The sequence below is a fragment of the Bombina bombina genome, chromosome 1 (assembly GCF_027579735.1).
Source record: "Bombina bombina isolate aBomBom1 chromosome 1, aBomBom1.pri, whole genome shotgun sequence".
NCBI lineage: Eukaryota > Metazoa > Chordata > Amphibia > Anura > Bombinatoridae > Bombina > Bombina bombina.
The window spans coordinates 1,104,188,359-1,104,194,397 of record NC_069499.1 but is presented as its reverse complement, the minus strand read 5'-3'; positions in this window follow the sequence as shown (position 1 = coordinate 1,104,194,397).

Sequence of the window (6,039 nt, the reverse complement as noted above, 5' to 3'; positions counted from 1 at the left end):
TTGGGGGTGGGTCCTATGTCTCATTGGTGTTTGCTTGTATAAATGAATGCATTCTTCATGTGTTCTCTGTCTGAGGAAGGGGATTCGGTCCCCGAAACGTCACAAATAAAACTATATATGTAAAGGACCAGAGAGTGCGGCCTTCCATTTATTATACTATTCAACCCCTGCATGCACCCTGGCGGATTGACTTATGAAGTGAGAGTGCTCTCCAGCTATAGCTATATATATATATATATATATATATATATGTATGAAAAAAGGTGCAGATAGACTTGCCTGACACAGGGTTGCCACAAATCTTCAATTTGTAAAAAGAGCAATATCTGCCAAGCGCAATAAAGCGAAGCATGTCTGTACTGTTCTCATACTTACAGATTTTAACATTATGTGGAAAAACTACTTAAAGGACCACTCAATGCAGTAGAATTGTATAATTAAAATGTGGCTAATAAAAAGACAATGATCTTATACCTACTCTGAATTTCAAATAAGCAGTAAAAACATTTCTGACAAGTTCATTTTTTCTCCCATTTTCCAGCCCCCTGTATAATGTGACAGACATCAGCCAATCACAGACTAGTATACGAATACCCTGTGAGCTTGTGCACATGCTCAGTAGGATCTTGTTCCCCAGAAAATGTGTATATAAAAAGACTGTGCAAAATGTAATAATGGAAGTAAATTGGAAAGGCTCTTAAAACTGCATGCACTATCTGAATCATAAAAGTTTATTTTGACTTAAAGAAACATAATACTCATATGCTAAATCACTTGAAACTGATGCAGTAGAACTGTAAAAAGCTGACAGGAAAATATCACCTGAGCATCTCTATGTAAAAAAGGAAGATATATTTTACCTCACAATTTCCACAGCTCAGCAGAGTAAGTTCTGTGTAAAAAGTTATGCCCAGCTGCAGGTAAAAATTTTTTTAAAAAAATGAAGAAATGAACAGCAGCCAATCAGCATCAGCAGTGGTGAGGTCATGAACTCTTTTACTGTGATCTCATGAGATTTCATTGTAAACTTCCTTACACTGAATAGGGAAATAAGATGAGTGTGCACGAAAGCTCGGTTCTTCCGCTGTCCCGGGACAGACATACTGATTTGCTGCTTAGAAGTCCTTTACAATCAGATGTGGCTACTGAGAAACTTTTGAGGTAAAATATCTTTCCTCTTTTTATTTTTTTTTATTTTATTGATATAAAAAGACATAATACAACTGGGAACACAGTAAATTGTATGATAAATGAGACAACCCACTGCTAAATTCTGACGCATGATATAATGGAATCTATTGTCATTACCAATGATATGTCATCACCAATGATAAATTGCTCACTGTGCAACCTTTCTGTACACCTTGCTGTAAACCTTAATGATTGATACACCTGCAATTACAATGTTTGTAACATGTATATCACCTCGTTTATCCTCAATAAAAAGTTAATATTATAAAAAAAAAGACATAATACAAGATTGAATAATAAACCAAAGGAGAAACATTGCAAAAAGTATCATTTAAGTAACTGAAAGTCTTTTAAATTATACTTTTTCTCTAAGACTTAAGTGCCAAGATTAATTTAAAAGACATAAGTGCCAAGATTAGTTTAATGGAGGAAAAAAGAAAGAAAAGAGAGAAAAAAAAAAAAAAAAAGAGAAATTACCTCTATGCCTCCACCTCCTACATTTTTACGCAACTAATTATTTGTATATAGTTTATGAAACTAGTGTCTTGATAGACAAAGTCTTTCCACATTTTTAGAAAATTATTATTATTTTTTTATTTTCTAATCTGTAGTCATGGGCTGCTAAAATTACCTCATTTTTTAGCAAGTTTTTTGCTTCCTTAATAGAAGGTACTTTGGGAGTGGTCCAATTAACGAACAAAAGTTTCCTAAGCACTAATATAACCAATAGAATAGATTTTTCCTTAATTCCCCATTCCTTATTACCTAGAAGAAGAATTATAGATTCAATCGAAAAGGTCACTCTAAGTCCTACCACGAGAGACAGGTAGTGGGCTACTTTTAGCCAAAACTGGTTCACCTTGGGACATTCCCATAATAAATGAGCTAGGTTTGGGTCGGTATAAGAGCATTTAGCACACTGATTCTTCACTTTGGGATTCCATTTGGCCACACGTTGTGGTGTTAAGTAATCTTTATTAAAAAACCTAAACTGAGTTTCCCTTAAATAAATCGATTGTGTTAGAGACTGCACTTTTTTTAAACTCCAAGAAAAATGGTCTAAGGGATCCGTAATGTTTAAAATCTCCTTCCAATAAGAGACTAACTTAGGTGTATTGTCTTTTCTCTCCATTGTTTTCAATATTTTATAAATATTAGATAATGAAGGTTTTTCTGGTTTAATAAGATCTAATAAAGGGTGTTCCAAAAAGATCTGTGGAGCCAATTTTAGAGTTTTATAAACATAATTTTTTACTTGGAGAAAGTAAAATTTATGTTTATTCTGAACCACAGGGTTCATTTGCTGAAATTCGGAGAAGTTGTACACTTTTTTGAGTTAGAGTAAAAAAAAATCGTTAAGAATAAGGTCTTTAAATGGAGACCATTTTTTTAAAAATATTAACTAAATTGCCTAATGGAAAAAAAAAGAAAAGATTCCCTTGAACAGGTAGCCACTTAGAGAAACTAGTTGGATGGCCAAAGGATTTCATCACTTTCCTCCAGGATGTTAAAATATCTTTATATAGAGGATGGTTAGAAATTCCCTTCCCTAAAAGTTTGTTTGGAGCATGGACTAAGAATCCTAGGGCATGAGGAAAGCAAAGGTGCTCCTCGAGATCTTTATCAGACAATTTAAATAATTGAAATAACCAATCAATTGGAATTCGAAGAATAGTAGCAAGATTATAGTATTCCAGACTTGGTAAGTCTAGACCTCCTTTCGAATATTTCTGATATAGGACATCTAGTTTTATTCTCGATTTTCGCCCGCTCCACAAGAAGTATCTCAGGGCTTGATTGAATCGCCACAGATCTAGCTTTTTAATTAAAAAGGGGAGCATTCTACATGGGTATAAAATTTTTCTTTTTACATAGAGATGTTCAGGCGATATTTTCTAGTCAACTTTTTACAGCTATGCTGCATCACTTTCAAGTGTTTAAACATTTGGGTATTATGGCCCTTTAAGTGTTTCTTTAAATTAGACAATGATTGGGCAGGAGTGAAATGTAATATAAATTTGTACATTGTTTAAGGGTGGCAATTACTCAAGCATATATAAGTTGCTATTGAAAGCCCAAGACAGTAATTTAAAATGTCAGCTTAAAGTGGGTTGGGGTATAGTTGTATTCAGGTTGAACCAAATATGACTTTGAAAGCTATTAGTAAAGCTTATATGGCTACAGCTTTCCTTTAATATTGATATAATAAAATGATGTTGTGCTGGGGTTTAAAGGAATAATGGGGATTATAGAAAATGTTTGAGGGTTTATTAATTATAATATGATGTACTATAAATTTAACATAATCTAATCGATGGAAAATATAATTGTTTATATAATTTCTGTTCATTCTATCTCAATTGTTCTCAAATTGTGAACGAGGGCAAGATTATTATCTCACATGATTTGAATTTCTGTAATATTTTTTTTTTTTTTTTTAACCTATAAAAAAAGTAATTTACGACTCTTGGAGCATTATTAGTATATTCTTTTTAAGCTTATTATCTTTGGGTGCATTTTTTTACCCATCCTTTGAGGTTCTCTGCTTTTGTGAACCTACTTTCTTGCTCTGCTTTTTAATACTAGAAATTGTTGATCTTGCAAAATGCATTATTAATTAGCAATGTATTTTTTATTATTACTTTGGATTTATTTGTAAATGTTACCTGTACTGAATACAAGGGCAACTTTCCCTAGTAGTAAATACATACAAAATATTATATCCATTCAAAGCATATAGTCATCAATAACATTTTAAAACATAAAACATGCTGTAATTTAAGAGGCACATAAAAATGCTAAGGGACATACCAAAAATGAGAAAGGTTGAATGTATTTAATAAGAGGATACAAAAAGTATATCTTATAAGCCTATGTAAGCTTTGTTGTGTAAGATCTCAGTCATATAGCAGAAATTGAGAGGTTTTGGGGGGACATATTTGTGACAGTTGCAGTTTTTTTTAACAAGATCACAATCATATTGCCGATTGGTGACCGTAAGCTTTTGAGTGTTACTAAATACTAGTAATTTCTTCAAGCTAGTAACAGTGACCACTCAGTAACTAGCTCCTGAGCCCACCTGCATGTCATAGGTACCAGTGTTATTGCCAGGTTACTCTAAATGCTTCCCACGCCACCTATACCAAAATAGTAGGGCCATGGTGGTTGGGGTTAATTGTTTGATGGGCCTGTGCAATTACGATTAATTTTGTTGGTGAGGGTTGCAATTAGGGTTAATTCAAAGTTGGAGTAGTTATAGTTAGGATGTATTACTGTAGGGGGTCTGATGGTACATTTGAATGCATTTGTAGTTGTAGAATATAGATAGTGTTAAAGCAACACAGCATATAATTTATGTTTGATGCAACTGCATTGTTTTACCCTGCATGGGAAGGCGGTATAATAAAAACGAGTTACAGCACTTTGTCCCAGGTCTTACCTCAAAACCCTTTAGGGAGTGGAGTGATAAGGGTATTGACTCTGTCTCGTCACTTCTGGAGCCTGATGGGAGAACGATCTGTACATTTGCAAACTTACAATCGCTCTATAGTATTCCGAGGTCACATCACTTTGCTTATTTGCAAATACAACACTACATAACCTCATTGCTCTCACGGGGTGACATGCCAGGGATAGACAGCCCCATTTACACATTAACCTCCTCATTTCAGCAAGGCAACACCTCCATATCACCAACCTATACAGGGAGTGCAGAATTATTAGGCAAGTTGTATTTTTGAGGATTAATTTTATTATTGAACAACAACCATGTTCTCAATGAACCCAAAAAACTCATTAATATCAAAGCTGAATAGTTTTGGAAGTAGTTTTTAGTTTGTTTTTAGTTATAGCTATTTTAGGGGGATATCTGTGTGTGCAGGTGACTATTACTGTGCATAATTATTAGGCAACTTAACAAAAAACAAATATATACCCATTTCAATTATTTATTTTTACCAGTGAAACCAATATAACATCTCAACATTCACAAATATACATTTCTGACATTCAAAAACAAAACAAAAACAAATCAGTGACCAATATAGCCACCTTTCTTTGCAAGGACACTCAAAAGCCTGCCATCCATGGATTCTGTCAGTGTTTTGATCTGTTCACCATCAACATTGCGTGCAGCAGCAACCACAGCCTCCCAGACACTGTTCAGAGAGGTGTACTGTTTTCAATCCTTGTAAATCTCACATTTTATGATGGACCACAGGTTCTCAATGGGGTTCAGATCAGGTGAACAAGGAGGCCATGTCATTAGATTTTCTTCTTTTATACCCTTATATACCAGCCACGCTGTGGAGTACTTGGACGCGTGTGATGGAGCATTGTCCTGCATGAAAATCATGTTTTTCTTGAAGGATGCAGACTTCTTCCTGTACCACTGCTTGAAGAAGGTGTCTTCCAGAAACTGGCAGTAGGACTGGGAGTTGAGCTTGACTCCATCCTCAACCCGAAAAGGCCCCACAAGCTCATCTTTGATGATACCAACCCAAACCAGTACTCCACCTCCACCTTGCTAGCGTCTGAGTCGGACTGGAGCTCTCTGCCCTTTACCAATCCAGCCACGGGCCCATCCATCTGGCCCATCAAGACTCACTCTCATTTCATCAGTCCATAAAACCTTAGAAAAATCAGTCTTGAGATATTTCTTGGCCCAGTCTTGACGTTTCAGCTTGTGTGTCTTGTTCAGTGGTGGTCGTCTTTCAGCCTTTCTTACCTTGGCCATGTCTCTGAGTATTGCTCTTTTGGGCACTCCAGTGATGTTGCAGCTCTGAAATATGGCCAAACTGGTGGCAAGTGGCATCTTGGCAGCTGCACGCTTGACTTTTCTCAGTTCAT